This window comes from Scaptodrosophila lebanonensis, unplaced genomic scaffold (assembly GCF_003285725.1).
Source record: "Scaptodrosophila lebanonensis strain 11010-0011.00,11010-0021.00 unplaced genomic scaffold, SlebRS2 tig00000131-arrow-arrow-pilon, whole genome shotgun sequence".
In the NCBI taxonomy this organism is placed as follows: domain Eukaryota; kingdom Metazoa; phylum Arthropoda; class Insecta; order Diptera; family Drosophilidae; genus Scaptodrosophila; species Scaptodrosophila lebanonensis.
This window is the reverse complement of record NW_022060584.1, coordinates 479,616-496,289: the sequence shown is the minus strand read 5'-3', so window position 1 is coordinate 496,289 and position 16,674 is coordinate 479,616. Positions and strand designations below refer to the sequence as shown.

The following is a 16,674-nucleotide window of genomic DNA, read 5'->3' as shown; positions in this document are numbered from 1 at the left end:
TTCTTAGCGTGAGCTTTCTATCTTCATTTTGTTTTTTGAAAAATACGGTACAGAAAAACGTCATTTTCATATAAAATTAAAAGCAATTTCAACTCTTAAAACTTTCTACTTCCATAAATGCAATCACGACTACAACATTGATATTGATTTGCATAATGGATTTTAAACATTTGAAAGCACAATAAATAGTTAGAAATTGTAGGAAGAAATAATTTCAAAAATCAGAAATAATTTAATGAAATCAAAAGCTCTGAATATTGCTTCTAAATAAATATCACTCGTTAAGCCACGTCTATATTTTGCTTCAAGTGTTTAACATATATTGAATTGAAATAGTTCCATTTAAAAATAATGTTTTCACTCGTTCGTATGTATTTTAAAGCAATGAAATCATTTAAATTTCAAGAATGTTAAGCACATTTCAGCATGAAAGTGTCATTTACATGAAAATGCACATTCATGTAAACAATTATTGTTATATTCATTGTGAATCTGTTAAACCAGCTGTTCGTTCAATTACCACTTGACGTACATTTTACAATCCATCTCTAATCTAGAGCTTTAATCTCTTGATTCTCACTTGAATGTATGAAATGTAAAATCACATTTTCTCGTATCATAACCAATTAACATTTACAAAATGGTAGCTTTTTGCTTGAATTGAAAAACAAATCAATAACAAAGAAATTACGTTGCAAGTGTGCCTGAAAGAATTAATCAACTGCAATTTAATTGAGCTTAAAAAATTAAAATATGAATGCATATTCACAACGACACCTTTTAAAGCACATAAAGCATGTTTTTGTAATTTATTAATTTATTTTTGGTTGACTTTTTTCTGTGATAAAAGGCCACTAATGGCATTGCATTTGCCAGTTCCATGGTGCGAAAGGGGGCTGCTTTGGAAGTGCTGCGAAAATGGAATTTGTACTGCACGGACATGAGTCAGCGGCCAAATATATAGCATATGTTGAGGCGCAAATGACAATGAAAAGTGCCGAGCTTTTGCTGCTGTGCATGTGTGTGTGTGTGTGTGTGTGTGTGTGTGTGTAAAGTGAAACTTGCGCAAGCTAAACACAAATAATGAAAGTGCTGGCAGGCAGGCAGGCGGTAAGGGAGCGGAAGGAGGGCCGCTTGTTTGCGAGCTGAAGCGTAAGCCTTGCAGTCAACAAGCGAGCGAAAAGTGAAAGTAAAAGTGAAAGTGAAGAGTGGGATGTGGAAAGATGTGGAAAGTGCACTTTTCCAACAGCAACGCCAAGTTGGGTAAGTAAGTGTGTGCCATGTGGGTGTATGTTATAAGATACGCCAAACACACACACATACACACACCCATAACACACACACACTCACCCGTCGAAACGCTAGATAAATAGCTAAGAGCGCGAAGTATGCAAAGCAAAAACGAACACAAATCTGTAAGCGAGTCTCTGTCAGTGCTGTCAGAGAAACCGCTAGAGATGTTACCTTCACCTAAGCAGAGCTTTTATTTCGCTCTTCAAGCGCCGATTTTCAATGATTTTTTCGACAATGCAGAGCAGGCCTTCCAAAATATAAATTTTGTAATGGCGCTCTATTCTTATGTAAAATATAAGGTAACACAAGAAAACTTTATAGTTTTTAATAATATATTTTTTTGTATCTGTCAAGAATTCACAATACTTGCTTCTTCATTCTCATTAAAATTTTAAAATTAAAAATCTCTTTTACCTTTTTTTATTGCACCAAGAATTGTTCAGCCTAAGGTAATACAAGTATACTAATAATATACTATGCAGTTTTATAGAATATATTAATTAAAGACAAAGCACATTTGCCATCTGCTAGATTGCTAGAAGACATTGACTGCCGAGGTATTCTCACCGCCCCTGGGTAGTTGTACATAGTTATTTATTGTTGTCAACAGCCCACAAGAAAAGAGTCCGCTCGGTCGTTTTAAGATACAAATTAATTGATTAGGAAAATTGTACATCCAATGGCTAACACTCAAAGATGCTGCGCCTTCTCCGTTGCGACTCACAACTGACTTTTATGTTCTAACCCTTACATACTAAGCACTCAAATATATAGTATACTTCATAACTATGCTTACACTTACATGCTTGGTTTAAGCTATTGTCGCCCCCCTTCCTTTTTAACGACACCCTGTCACGTATACTAGGGTGTGTAGAAGTGCTCTTATCCATAAATTACCAGCAACTACAAGTAGTCTTTCCCTACGCCTACTGTTTCATAGCTTCTGAGGATGGCTGAGATGGTTGAGCAATGGCCCTCACCTGCAGAGAGTTAAGCTTAATACAGTGACAAAATTAATTGTTGAACTCCGTTTGAAAGATGACTGCCTCAATTTCAATTTTTGAAATACACAATCAGCAAAGCGTTGTTCACTATTTCATTCATTTTAATTCCCACTTTTTGTATGGACGCATAACTTACGCCTACTTTTTGTTTTTTTATTTTTTAAGGCATTTATGTCCACAGATGGCTAAGTCTAGAAGATGCAAAATAATTGGAGACCGGTCCAATGATAAATTATAGGAGGCCTCTGCAGCTGTCGACCATTTGAGAATTTTCTTGGTGGCTGTTTGTTTAGACAAATAATTGGGCCTTTCCGGACACACACTATCAAGTTTGTTTTATTTGCAATTAATTGCGTTATGTATGTCACCTAACGATTTGGCAGCTTTAAGACGCAGCTCGGAAACATTCTCTCACTGATCTGAGAAGTCAAGAAATTGCTCTTCTGTATCCATGCTCTGGGTTTTGTTCGTCCACTTTCAACAATCTAGTGCAACTAAGGAATGTTATGTATGGGCGTGTGTTTTTTGTTTGTTTATGTGTAAGCGAACTACTTCTTTCTGGGCATAAGTTTCGCGTTAAAGTTGTGCCCGAAACTTTTCACTTTAGTGGCTGTGGCTGTGGCTGTGGGTGTGCAGCCAAAGGTGAGCGAAAACTTTTGTGCCGCTTAATAAAATCGAAATTATGAGGGTCAGCTTTCACCACAATTATGTTAATTAAGAGAGCGAGGTGGCGGCATAAATCGATGCCAGCCAGGCGAGCAAACCAAACAAACAAGCCAGCAGCTGTGCCCTGCTATGTATTTAGACAACACAAAGCAATGCCCAGCAATTTAGGCCGCTTAAATGAAGCAAACAATTTAAATTTGAATTTAAATGGCCATGCAGACACATTGCTGACGGCTTACACATATGCATTCAAGGCAGATATAAACACACACTCAAGGCTTATGCGCTTGCCTGTGAATAAGGCCGTAAAGCAGCGATGAGCACAAGGAGAAGAAGAAAGAAGAAATGGAAAAAAAACTAAGCCCCACTTTTATTTGCATATCATTTAGCGCCCGTAACGGCCAAAGAATGTGTAAAAAAGCATAAGAAAAACTGCCAGTCTGGCTGCCAACACGCCTCCCCGCCCCCCATCCTCCCATCCTCCACGATGGCGCACCTATACACACATACACACATAAACACCTACAAAGGCGGCATGGAGGCGTCGAGGAAAGAACAGCTTCCACCTACGCCTCGCCAGCGTTCCTGCCAGCCAGCTTTGTCGGCAGTAGCTGTGCCAGTGGCAGCGGCTGTGGCAGTGGCAGTGGCAGCCAGCAATTTGCTTTAATATTAAATGTGTAACGAACTGTAAGAAATATGAACGTGTTGTATAGTTTGATGGCAACGCATTTGGCTAAAGCGACGCCTGCCAGTGCCAAGGCATTAAGTATGTAGGCATTCCTTTCCAGCACGTGGGTAACTCCAGCGGTAACTCCCCAGTTCTGGCTGGCACGCCAGAGGGAAAGCTCTTGAAGCTACCTTAATGCAAATGTGACAGCATATAGAGGTATACTTTAAGCCATAGCTTTAAGCTGAAGCAATTTTAAATTGTCCCCCTGCGCCAATCAATATTCACAAGTAATGTCGTTTGTTTATGGGTTCATTTATAGATTTATAAATGTTTGATTTGGACAAATGAGCCCAAGAACAAACAACGTTACTTATGAATGTAGATTCAGAGCAAACAGGTCAGTTGCTTATCATGAAAAAAAGCCTTTGTTTTAATTTTAAATGTACTTAAAGCTGCTATGCTGAGCCCAAAGCTGAAAGGGTATACTAGTTTAGTGCGAGTGTAGATGTAATTCACAGAAGGAGGCAAGGCATTATATATATTATTGATCAGCACTCCCCCGATATTAGTGATTTACCTCCTATATTTCTTGTTATTTAAGATTCATTAAGTTAGTGCTTATGGGTCCTCTTGTTAGATTTCATCATGATAGATTAAATGAAAGGGAAGTTATAGCCATGTGCTGTTTTTCACGTAGACACACATTGAAACAATATTGATTTAAATGTATTCTATTGAAAATGTACGATGTATTCTATATGTGTTATATATTTTGTATGTTATTAATTTTCTTGAATTGATTTTATTTAAAAAATACTTTTACTTGTGTATATACTTTTCTTGTATATAAAGAATACTTTTCTGGGCTTTATTGTCTATAAACTGTGCAAATTTAAAAAGTGGCGCCTAACAAGGGACTGGATGTCGGTTGACAGCAGAGATGCTTTCATTTGTCATTAGACCTATCATTTTCTTAATCTCAGTACTAATTACTATACTAAACAAATTGCTATTAAGAAATTCCAATACTGTACTCGGCATCGGATTTCCATTAAAAATATATCAAATTATAACCGAAAACGTATTAAAATCTATACTATTTTTGTCAATACTGAAGGTATAAAGGAAAACAAAATACTCAAAAGCTTAAATATTTTAAAGATCGCTTAGAACGAGCTCTTAAAAATATAGATAGATGACTGAATAGATTCCTGGAGAAATAACTTGAATTCATGTACGCCAATAGGCCTCGAATTAGTAAAAATGAAGTTAAATTAATTAGCTGCTTATAGTCAGCACAATATTTTCACTTATTGACTCTGCACATCTGGGGCATATTTTTCGGTTTTAATAACAGAGTTTCATCAATTGTTCCATCGGAGAGTTTCATTAAGGGTTTTTCTCATCGTCGCCCTATCTTCTCGAGCATATCATAGATGGTTTGCTTTCTTCCCAAGCTACAATTATGGCGGTTAAACTCTTCGAGCGCCCCATGTAGTTCTTAACTTGGCCAACTTACATTGTTGCGTCTTGATGAGCTGTGTTTCGTCTTCAACAAGCTGGTGAGCGTATGTGCTTGGGTGGCTAGGTGGCTGGGTAGTTGGGGTGCACACAGGCTGAGGCGCCACAGCAAAGACATTCAAATTTAAATACAAATGTTGCACGTGCACGTCTCTGTGTGTTCGTGTGTCGAATGCGCTGCCAAGGTTTAATAAAGCAACACCAAGATGACGATGCCAGCAAAGATGATGGCAAAGATGCCGATGCCGATGCCAGAGATGCTGAAGTAGAAGCTGAAGCCGAAGTTGTCGAGGTGGTACGTGAAAAAATTGGCAGACATCGCACTTGGTGGTGTAGGGGGGCAAGAGAGTAATAAAGCAACTTAGCGGCGTAATTGGGAACGCCTTGGCAGCGTTGAGAAAGGGCGACGGCAACTTAAAATGAAATTAAATGAAGTGTGAACCGGCAATATGCGGGACAGCAGGCAACAATTTTGACTATTAGGCGGCGTTCGAATGAATTTTATTTTCTTGCCTGCCTTTGCCTTTCACTTTCATGTTGGCCCCCAAAAATTGGCTGTTTAATTGGCCATGCCAGGTTGCTCTGCTTTATATAATTTTGGTAAGAAGTCAAATGTAAATTCCTTTGCGGCAACACGCACCTCAGTGGCGCAGTGTGTTAGGGATAGTATGTGGCTATGTGTGTGTGTGTGTGTGTGTGTGTGGTGCGTGTTTGTTTTGTGTTTTTGTTGGCTTAGCTTAATTGAAATGCCTAATGCAAACACCATCGCAATTTAGTGGCGCATGCGGGTCAGATGGCTGAAATAAAGTATTTTTTATGTATTTTATTTTGTTGTGGCTGCAGAATGTGTCCCGCCAGTGTTGTTATTGTTGTTGCCATTGCTGCTGCTACCACATTATGGCCCGTGGTGCCACTGCCACCTGCTGCTATTCTCATTGCCACAGCCGCCAGTTGACAGTTGCCAGCGGGCACAGTGGTTTCAAATGCCAATAAACGATGACATTTTGTCATCGAAATAAATGATTTAATATTTTAGTGTTTGGTTAAAAGCTTTTCTTCAATAATTATAGTATACCTATCAGTATTTTAGAGTAATCCGCATAATTATTTATTAAGAACCAGAATGTCAAAATAAAAATATATAGCTGTATAAGGCTTCCCCCAGCAAGTGAGTGACTTTTATATTTGTTCTTTCTTTTTTTTTTTTTGAAGACTTTTTAAAATTTGAAATTAGTTTTTTATTTTCTTGAAAACTACGCTTCCTTTCTGTCACGTCTGAAAACTCTTTAATTTTATTTAGGTGTCAATTGTAGCTTAAGAAATTTCCCCACTGCCTCAAAGTCGTTATTCTCGATTGTTTTTCAAAAAGGCCAAACTGTATTTTAATAGTATTGTTTGCAGACTTGATTGAAATTGGAATTTTTTCTTCTTACATTTTCACTACATTTATTTATTTACTTCTGACAAATATCTGTCAATATCATATACATAAAACATAACATAACGTAATTGGCAGCAGTTTTGAATTCCTTCACCCTAGTAGCTTCCACTATTTGAAATATTAAGAACCCTGGTAGTTTAAGATTCAATATTCCATGCCTTTTGGCGGAACTTGGGTGTTAAAAATTTGATCACAATTTTCCTTTTATAGAGTAAGTCTGTATTTTTCACCTAATCGAATTGAACCATTAAGTCAACTATACTCTCAGCAACGGCTGGGCTGTTGGATGTTGCATGTTGCATGTCATGTAGATGAAGACTGGAGACTAAACCACTCGTACCACTGTGCTGGTTCTCTGTAACTCCGACTGTAGTCGCCAGTCTGTACAGCAAAAAGCAATTTGGTGCTTCATTTTGTTGCCCAACCGTCCGGCTATATCTGTCTTTTGCCAGCGCTTTGCGAAAACACAAACAAGTCGTTTGTTGTCGCTCTCGTTGTTCCACTACTGTTGCTGATATTGTTGCTGCTGCTTCTGTCGCTCTTTGTTGGTTTGCGGTGTTGACACCCTGCTGGCTTTGGCACTTCAATTTTAACAGGAACAGCGAGCTGCAGCAGCAATGGAGAACACCTGTCTGATGAGCTGTCCCGCTGTCCGCAGTCCGCTAGTTGATGGTTGGCCCCCCAACCACCCAACTCTGGCATTTTCATTACGTTTTTTTGTTGCGGCTTTGTTGTATCCTTTCCTCCCTTTTTTAGAGCTTATGTAACTGGCCACTAGCTGCCATTAAAATATGTATAATTTTGCTCTCAGCACAAGGTAAGCAGCAAGGCCATAAACAACAACAACAATCCGTTGGTTTCCATGCTGGGCTTTCAGAAGGATTTGCCTTAGCTAGCATGCTGCTATGTGAAGCAAACTTTACGACATGTCTGCTCATCAAGTCAGAAGATCAGAAGGTGCTGCCAAGTCAAGTTGCTACTAAGCTAGGCAACAAAGCAAATGCAACCTTTGCACAACACTGCGTATGCGTAATATGTGAAGCTATAGAAAACTACACTTGAAACCAATGTCGAATATTTCTTCACCAAAATTATATTCCTCTTCTGGGTGTTCTCAACCGAAATTCGCTCTTTCGTTCCTTTTTCGATAAACATTTTCTTATTGTGATCATAAAAAAGTTATCAAACAAAACTAAGTTTTGAATAGAAATGTTTTATTAAGCAGTTCTATATATGTGTGTGTTAGAAACACGAGAATCTTTTCGGTTCATGTTGCTTTAAGGTTGCAACGATTAGCGCGCTTATGTGTAAATAATTCAGAATAAATAAATTAATATAATCAATCAGCTATTGTGCAATTGGCTTGTTCTTAACCCTAACATGGCAATGGTTCAACATAATTCATGTGTTTATTTTCTTTATTTATGGAAAGTATTGCTTATTCTGTTTTATTTACTTCATTCAGGAAAATTGGTTTTCTATTTTAAATGCGAAAAATATTTACATGTTTATTTAATGAATTTATTTTAGTTTTACTTAACATTAGTTAAGTTAAGTTAGTTAAGTTAATTAGTTAAATAGGTAGAATATTATTTTTTTTTACTTTTTCAACAGTTCATTAATTTGAATTCTATTTATTTAATTGATGCACATATTTTATTCTTGAAAATATGAGAATAGTAACAATTTCTAAAAGTAGTTGATATATAAAATTTCTTGAAGTGTAGTTTCGAAGACAAAGGCACATGCGTTTTGGATTAAAACAAACTGAAAAGCTGGATGCTGGCAAAGACATTTAAGCTTGAAAAAGCAACATAATTTCTATTTATTTATGCTGGTTACAGCAACAAAGACAAATTGTTCTCCTCGACCAGCAATTAGGTTTGAAGTTGAACTTACAAGGCTGCTTTATTGCATACTAAATATTTCATGTAATTAATTTAATTGTGCATAGTAACCTTATAATCTTATTAATTTTCCTGTTGCCTTTGTTTGGTCAAATTGAAAAGTAAGTTTCCTCTGTGTCTGTCAGGTTAGATAATTTTAATTTGAGGACGCAAAAAGGCAGCTTATTGCATTACTATTTAAAGGCTTCAAATTAAAAGTAAAATGTAAGATAAATATTTAACGAAATTCATAAGAGGCTTACATTTTTGAGGGAATTCCTTTTCAATGTTCGTTTATGTGAATAGCCCTTTGCTATTTTTCAAACTACTATCAAACTTTATTTAAGCAGTTTTGTAAGTTTTGTATTTATGCAGCAAACTATTTATATAGCTGTCATGCATTAGCACGCATTTTTATTTATTTCTACATTTTTCTTTACTTCAGCATTTGTGTTGATTTGCGCATGTAGGGAATTTAATAAATAGTTTTACAAACAGTCTTAAATTAAATAATAATGAGTTTTAAGGGCATTTTATCGAGCACACCATCGATATTGTGAACATCGCAGAAAAAAAGTACCAAACTAATGTTAGGCTGAAACAGTCCATATTTAAAACATAGACATTATCGTTAGAAAATAAAAGAAAGAATAAGATAAGGCTTGTTCGTTTTTAGAAAAGTATTTCCATTATTACAAAATGAACTCAACAATGTTCAATCAAAACCTAACAAGACTTTATGAGATCATAAAAATGGTGTGAACAGATTTTTATAGTTGTTTATGGATTTCAACGATATTCTGCTTGGCTAAACTGCCCATAAAAATTTAATAAAGTGTTCTTCCTATTTGCATTCCTCAATGGCGTTAAAGCAGAAATAGGTTTAAGAAATTTTTCATGTAAGAGAGCATTAAATATTTATTTTTATTTGCAGGAGGTGTTAATTCCTAGGAAGCAGCACTAGTATTAAAAAAACACTCAATACTTTCGTAGGTCTATCCCAGACTGACATATCATAACATAAAAAACAGTTTTGCAGCTGTCTCAGATGGATATTTAAAAATAGTTTCGCGGTTTATTATTCTCATTTATGGAAGTTCCCAGAACTATTCATATATCACAAAACCTGTAGATAAATATATTGTGAGGCTACGCTAATTATAGCCTGTACCCAAAGGGTGAAAGGCTATACTAGTTTTGTGCGCATGTATGTAACACACAGAAGGAGGCGTGGCAGACCCCACAAAGTATATATATTCTTGATCAGGATGAGAAGCCGAGTCGATATAGCCTTGTCCGTCCGTCCGTCTGTCCGTCTGTCCGTCTGTCTGTCCGTCTGTCCGTCTGTCCGTCTGTCCGTATGAACGCAAGGATCTCAGAAAGTATAAGAGCTAGAATAACCAAACTTGGTTTCCATATTCTCCTAAGACCGAGAAAGTACGAGTTTGAGTTTTTTTTCGATGCACCCCCCCACTCCCCCGCAATTCGTGTTTTTTCTTATAACTTCCGTAATTCTCGGAATTTTGAAATCAATTTTGGTAGGTACATCCAGTTAGTACTAATGTGTCCGTGTGCCAAATTTCATCATGATAGGTTAATTCTGAAGAAAGTTATAGCCATAAGTAAAATCGCTGCTCATGCGCTGCCTCTGTCGGCAGCGCTGCCCGCACCTGTTGTTGTTGTTGCTGCTTTGGTTCAACTTTGTGCTGCATACATACACGCATATAAACACGCATAGGTACGTGATGTAAATGTATGCTGTTAAAACTAAACATAAACATATATTCTAATTTAATTTAATTAATTAATTCATTAATTTTTTTTAATAATTTAATTTTTTTTTTAAATTTTTTTTTTTTTAATTTTTCTTTTTTTGTGGAGAGTACAGGCTATTTTACTGTCGGGCTTGCTCGACTGTAGCGTTCTATCTTGTTTTAATTTTCGTTTTATATAAAGCAAGGTAGTAACACAGTTTCAAGATATTTTGTAATATGAAGCAGAAGGTCTTAAAGAGTCCACTTAAATTGGTGCAGTCTTTCAATAAAAAAGCAATTTAAAATGTATTTTTTTTACACCAAACACAAGTTTATTAAACTCTGACAGCCACAGTCTTATCACATCATCTTTGCCGCACAGCAATCAAGTAAATGTAATGCCCCTCTGCGCCCAGAAACGCACTTAATTTTCTATACATTATATATCTCATAGTCCCTGAGGCGCTTACAAAAATGTTAGCCGCAGCACTTCCTGATTAAGTGACACACACACACACTTATATATACATCACGTGCCACGCCCAGCTGGCTCTCACACTCAGCTTTAATTAAGGCGCACTGAGAAGGAAACCACGCCCCCAGCTCCGTGCGCAAAATGTCAAGCTAATACCATCAATCAAGTGCCTAAATAAAATGTTTGTTTTAGTTGTTTGACAATGTCAGAATCGAGGCGACAGCAGCGGATGGTGGGCGGGCTAGAGAGCTAGTGGGGGCAGTGGAGAGTAAACATAATAATGCGCCGTTTCAATTGAGCATTGAATTGTTGCTATTGCCTTTGTTGCATTGTTGCCAGCCTGCCACCAAGTATGCAAAGCAAAATTGGCAGCTGCCACAAAATGAAGAGACCATAAAAATGTTTGGCAAAGCCAACACCAACAACACAAACAAGAATAACAATAGCTATACCCATGGCTCTGGCACCAACGTGCAAGAAAAAAGAAGGCACATGAAATTTATTGCCTTGTTGTGATAAACGTTACGCGGTCTGCCCGAAGGTTACGCCTCCCGTTAAAGCCATGTTCGCATGGGTTAGAGTGCAAGGGTTCAGGTTGGAGGGGCTTTTCAAGTGCCGGCTTGCCAGCGAACGCCATTTGATTTGTGGGCATATAGCATGGCTATGTAGCGACCAAATTACCAACAGGTTAATGCGACACCAAAGAGGCGTGTGCCAAATATGAGTTAAAGCTATTCGCATAGATATCTGACACTGACACACGCGGCGTATACCTAATATTGGCATTTATAAAAATCAAACGAGCAACGCGGCCAGTGCTTGGTTAACCAATTCGAATGAATCAGCTAACAAAGCAACCACATATTTAAATTCAGAAATTTTCAAATGCATGATAAATCAAGCGATTAGCATTCACATATATCATTCACATATATCATTCACATAAATCATTCTCAAATATTACAAAATATCAATAAATATTTTATTTATTTTATTTTTGTACTTTTAGCGCTGTACAATGTTTAACCATTAAACGTTAGATTTAAAATATTTAGCGTGTGATTTAATAAATATATTTTTACAGAAAAGATTAAAATGTTCTAGAGAGCAAATTTAAATTCAGAAATACTTAATTTTCATAAATTACAAAAGCAAGAGAAATAAATCATTTTCAAATATAGTATCATGAAGCTCGTGATTGAAAAAATGCTGTCCATAAATTTAAAAATTTATGTACACACAATAAATAATTAAATTTTTTTATTTTAATAACTGTTACCGAAAAGATTGTAATATTTTGAAGAGCAAATTTAAATTCAGAAATCTTTAATTTTCATGAATTTCAAAAAGCAAGAGAAATAAATCATTTTCAAATATCATGAAGCTCGTGATTGAAAAAAATGCTGTCCATAAATTTGTAAATTTATGTACACACAATAAATATTTTATTTATTTTATTTTAATAACGGTTAAGGCTTTAAAATATTAACCATGAAACATTAGATTTAATAAATATAATATTTACAGAAAAGATTGTAATATTTTGGAGAGCAAATTTAATTTATTTAATTTAATTCAGAAATATTTAATTTTCATGAATTTCAAAAAGCAAGATAAATAAATCATTCTCAAATATCATGAAGGTCGTGATTGAAAAAATGCTGTCCATAAATTTGTAAATTTATGTACACACAATAAATATTTTATTTATTTTATTATTGTACTTTTAAGACAATAAAATGTTTAACTATGAAACGTTAGATTCAATAAATATAATTTATTATGATTACAATATTTTGGAGAACAAACATAAAAGAGAATCACAATTTCTTTTATTAAGTTGACTAACAAGACACGCTTTCCATGGTGTTATTATCTTGTAAATAGGCAATAATTAGGCATCTAATATAGCTGATGTAAATATGTTAAAGAGCATTAAACACATAAAAGCAATGGAGCTCAGGAATTCTGTTCAATCGAGAAGCTAAACATTTCGTTTGATAGATAATATAACAGTGCAATACAAACTGAAATATTGTGGAATACTTTTCCCTTTAAATTCGAAAGCATTCTAATGCCTTACCCAGCAAACTTTAACTCAAAATTGGCAACATTGGATAGCCTTTGCCACCATCTTCATATGTTAGGTACCATTGGAGTGCTTTTTTCCACAACTTCATGTTGCACTGCTGGGGTGCTTGTTCATAGTTTTTTAACGTTTCAGCATGCATCCAAATGCAATTTCCTTGCCATTTTCATACCTTTGTACAGCTGTTGCTATAAGCCGGCCCTAAGCTAGCGGCCCATCATGAAAAAATGTGGGAAAAAGAGGTAAAAATTGTTGTGCAGGCAACGCGCCAACAACTGCATTTGCATTTTTTGTTCATTTTGCGATGGCCAGACAGGACCAACTCGCTGCCGTTGTCCGTTTCAAGGCTGAGATAAAAATTCTGTTGGAAATTAATGCACGTTTCTTGGTTTTGTTGTTTGTATTTGTTTTTGGTTGGTGTGATGCTGTTACTTTTGTTGCTTTTTATTTGTTGGCGCTGTGGCTTTGAAATTGGCAGCGTTCGTCAGTCTGATAAGCGAAGGCCAATGGTCAATGGTGGTTTATGGCCAGGCAATGAAAATATGCACGAAATGTTTTCTGTGAATCTGTGGAGGTGGGGTGTATGTGTGTGTGTGTGTATTAAACTTTCACCTCAACAATTTAGGCCAGAAAACGCATTAAATACGCAAAAGCAACAGCAATGGCAACAACATTGTGGGCACATTGCGCATACGACCCGTGAACATGAAAGTTGCTTACGGCCATAAAGTTAAAAACAACAGCTGAAGGTACAGTTTTGTTTGGTTCAATAATGCGTGGGCAGTTCGTAAAATGTTAAAAATATATATCAAAAGAATTACTTGCTATTTGCGGTTTTAAAATAGCGCCTAATACTCTAGCTTTAATTGGGAATTGGGCAGGCATAGAGAGGCAAACACTATGCTTTGAAGGTATTTTTAAAAATGATGTGCATTCAAGAATGTACATTTGACTGAATATGTAATGCATTTACACTGGATTTTATTGTGTGTTATTTCTGATTAATTATATTCAAAATACAACTTTATTTCAATCTCAAACTGTAGCTGGTAGAATAAAAACTATAAATATTATTGTGAGTCTCATAATACATAGATACTTATAATATACATATATACATAAATATATAGCCGGACAGTCAGGTGTAGTAACCAATGTAGTTTAGGGAATTTTTTGGTGATCGACGGTTTTTTAACCAAGTCGATATATTTGAAATAAAGCTTTATTTTTTTGGGTTAACTATAAAATTAAAAAATGTTTTGTAAACCTAAGTAATGTGTATATAAAAATAAAGCTACCTACTACAACAACTACTACTACATAAGTATATAGCTCTAATTTAATATGTAGGGGCTTACAATCGCAATATAGATCGTGATAGTTTTTGTAAGAACATTATTACCATAAATGTTTTTTTCACAAAAGCTAGCAGGCCTGTAAGTCTGCTGATGTCCCAGCTAGACGAGAAAACGAAGCATCTTTTATTATTTCTTTTTTTTTGGAATTACTTTCTGAATCTCTAGCTGACATAAAATGAATCAAATTATTCAATTTGGGAGAAAATGCTGCAATAAAACACCAAAATGTCACAATTGGTTTTCTTTGTGAAACATCAAAATGATTATATTAAATAATTAATGTCTATTAATACCATTTTAAATTTTTTTTTAGCATAACGAACGAGGGAAAAGCTCACTTTAATTTCCAATCCCATTCAGATTTTATATTATTCTGCATTTCTTTGCCAGTTGTTTTCTTACATGCCACAATAGTAGACTAAATGCACAATTCTTTTTCTTCCTTACTCAATAGAAGCTATTCTTAATCTTATTTTACATATGTCTTATCATATTTTAAGTTGTTAAGTATATTTTAACTGATGGTCGCAGAACCTTTCTCAATTACTGGCAGATCTATCATTCATCTGCTGACTGGCCCCTTGTCACCTGATACTGGGCCGTTGGGCTGTTGCGGCTCTACTAACATACTTTTATTTGAAAATGCTTTTGTGCTCATTTATATTAGAAAATCTTTTATTTTTTTATTTATTTTTATATAATTAGGAATTTCTAGGAAAAGTAGTAGCTTTCATAGACCTTAATAAATCAAATACATAACTTATTATTTTGTGTATTTATTGCCCTTCTGTTTTTCTTTTAAACAAAAAAGCGACACAAATAATCAGGGAGTGTAAGCAAATAAAACGATAAGTTGTCTTAATCGCTATTGGTATTGTAGTACAAATTTCTATACTTCTAGGGGAAAACGACGGAAAATCTATAAACCATTACCATTGGTGCTTAAAAGAAAAAAATAACTTATTAATAGTTCGTGTCTAAGCCAAACAATACAAGTTTGTTCATTATAACTAAAGATATATATTAGAACCTAAGTATGGTAGCATTTCGTTCAAAATTTAGCAGCAACTTCAAATGCGTAGTAAATTCAGCGCTCATTAAATAGAGAGACATATCGCAATCGTTGTGACTTTAATTGTACATTTATTTCTGTCATCTAATTAACGAAGTTCCTTTTGTTGTTTATTGGAAACTATTCTAGAAAACAATCAAATTCATTGCCATTAGCATCTGTTGTTTAGAGCTTTAGTTCAACTTTATTACAGATATGTTCAGAGAAAGATGTCCCCTCTTTTCAGCTGCTACTTATAAAACTGCAGCTTTATTGTTTGCTTTGAAACATTTTGCTTAATGTGGGACAAACATGTCAACTCATAGCGAAAGGCCAACTAGGCAGCCTAAGTACAAAGCATATTGGCAACGCGAATGTCAAGAGTCAAAGTTCAAAGAGCACATTTTGTTGGGGGAAACAACAAACTCGTACATACTTATATATATAAAAAAACGGACTAAATATTAAATTAGCAGTAAAATTTGTTCAAGTCGGCATGCAAACGCGTTAAAATGTGAAATTAAATTTGTGTAAGGACGAAGGGGCAGGCAGGACGCCTGCATGTCTGGAATGTGGGGAATTTAGAATATTTTTACAAAATATCTCTCAGGCACGTTGCGTGTTTGTTTTGTTTGTGTGTATCAGCTGTAAATTTTTTGGGTATTGCTAAAGGACTGGCAGCATGTGTTTGCAAGCATTTAAGGCCATTAAACATATCATATGCGGAGTGTAACAGTTGCAATGTCGCGTGTGTGTGTGTGTGTGTGTGTATTGTGCGTGCTTGTTTTTTGTGTGGGAACTTACCACAATGCGCCTGACACGTGTCATTCTGCGGTAGTCCGTTGCCACTTTGAAGCCGCTTAAGAAACTTGACCACTGGGCGACAAACTAGTCAGCCTTGAAATGTACCCGACTAACTTTAATCACACGTTGTAATTGAATAGGCCTTTGCAATCTATTTTTTCATCACACAATCAGCCAATTGACTAAAACAACAAATTATGACGAATGATTTAGCGACGGCAATTGCAATTTAGATGCGACCAACTAGAGTACCAGATTATCTGTCTATGAGTTCTGGGCGCTTAACTTAAATTGTGCGCTATTGTTTTGGAGCGAACTTCAATCAAACACAATATATAGTTTTTCGCACTTGGAAACTTTTTCAGCTTTCCCTCTGCAATGTTTCAAATGTTTTCAGTCACTGTGGGGACACACGCGTTGCCTTGCCAGACGCGCTGCTTGCCACAGTTCTATTTTGCTGGCTTCCGTTTTTATCGACCGCTGCCGCAAACATCTCAGATGAAACTGAACTCTGCCTCAGATCCGTCAGAGATGAAATACCCCCTGGAAAAACATGCAGGCAACGAGCAGCGAGGCAACGAGGCAGCCAGCCAAGCAGGCCAGTTGGCCCAACTTGGGCAGCCAGCTAGACAGGTGGTTAAAACAACTGCGGCAAAGAGCGC

At 35.9% G+C, this 16,674-nt stretch overlaps 1 protein-coding gene across 1 annotated transcript in view; it reads right to left on the bottom strand.

The window, feature by feature from the left end:
• Positions 1-16,433, bottom strand: part of LOC115628990 (prolyl endopeptidase FAP) — an 87,232-nt gene extending 70,799 nt beyond the window's left edge. Inside the window, exon 1 of the mRNA XM_030525271.1 lies at positions 16,013-16,433. The gene's annotated coding sequence lies outside the window, so the exon portion shown is untranslated. The remainder of the gene's footprint in view (positions 1-16,012) is intronic.
• Between the last annotated feature and the right edge of the window lie 241 nt (positions 16,434-16,674).